Below are 1,579 nucleotides of genomic sequence, written 5' to 3'. Positions count from 1 at the left end.
CAACCAAATAACATGGTTTTTAAAAGACCGGACTTTTCCTTTAACGTTGTCGCTATTTGCTGTTACTTTGAGTGACGATCCTTGTATGCATAATGTGAGGACATTATGAATATACATAATAGGTTAGATGTTTTCATAAATTACACCCTAACAGTACTTTGTAGAGTCGATCCGCCAACATCCACGGATGATAAAGACCTAAATACCCAGTGTCACCTCGTGTATGGTACCATGATGGGAAGCGGAAGAACTTGAGCGTTTAAAACAATTATTTTTCTGTTAGCGATGTTAAGTTGGGTTATTGGCTATGAGTCTTTTTACAGCATAACGCCAGAAAGTAGTTCTCATGCTCACGCCTGAGCAGCATATCGCACCGTAGATCATGGTTCTGTAACATATAGGAAGTCGATCAGAAAATTTAGTAATGCCACACAAGTCGCACATCTGCCCACAAAGCGTAGAATGCCGTGGCCTGTTATCCGCATATATCAAATAATGTATACTTTTGTTCATGTTTATGATATAAAATATTAAGGAATAAATCGGATTCAGTACTTAACATTATCTAACTGTGCAGTATTAACGTGGGAAAGCTGCATGCCTCTGGATGATGATGCTCTCCAAAGAGCGATATAAAATCGTGTAGTTGAAACCATTATTCGTCTTTAACCAATATATATCCAAACGGTATATATATACTTCAGAAATATTGTGCATAATTATATAATATATAAAATAATATGAACATTTATTGCGCATAACAATACAAGTCATATTCAAAATGACGAAATTCAGTGCTTCTTAGATGTAATAACTTGGTACACTCTGTGTAATTGACAATTACTAGGATATCGGTAGTTTGTATTGTATGTCATAAAAAACAAAGGTTAACCAATGAACTTCAGTGACGTCACTTTTACTGACCAACTACATTTGTGGCAGCTGTGCTTTTGTCTCGCAAAACGTTCAGTCTCTCTCTGTCCGCTGCTAAGAAAGAAGTGTATATTTTTTTTGTTCTTTAAAGCCGGCTGATTTTGTCTTTCACGGTGCAAGATGAAGCTACTGCTGTAAATAATTTTAACGTCAAGGTGTGGCATAACAACGAAGGCGCGACTTTAAAAGATTAGTACGGTAGCGCATATTGAAAACCGGTAATCTTGTGTCTGTTGTAATATATGATTTATATTTATCAGTATTAATTTTTAAGTACAAGTGATCAACAGGCTTTTATTTTTATTAAACAGTGGAACGTTAATATGAATTTATGGTGAAAATGTGTAAGAAAAAAAAATCCAAATAACACATTAAAATGTATAAGCGCGAAGCGATTATTTTATTAAGTGCTCAAGAATTTCAGCACTAAAATTAACTACGGACTGCATTGAAGGCATAAACTATTACTGCGCTTTGCACATTATACATATTGCGACATCATAGTATGTAGGGAAATACGCTAATCTCTTAAGTGACATTTGAGCAAGCCCCGTTTTGGGGACCGGCTTTTGGTTCAAATGGTGATCGTTTGTTATTTTGAGCTGGGAAATTGGTGAGTTCGTCTTGTACAATTTTAAACACTAAG

Source organism: Penaeus monodon, chromosome 23 (assembly GCF_015228065.2).
Source record: "Penaeus monodon isolate SGIC_2016 chromosome 23, NSTDA_Pmon_1, whole genome shotgun sequence".
Taxonomy (NCBI): domain Eukaryota; kingdom Metazoa; phylum Arthropoda; class Malacostraca; order Decapoda; family Penaeidae; genus Penaeus; species Penaeus monodon.
The sequence above is the reverse complement of the archived record's forward strand: the minus strand, read 5'-3'. Positions refer to the sequence as shown.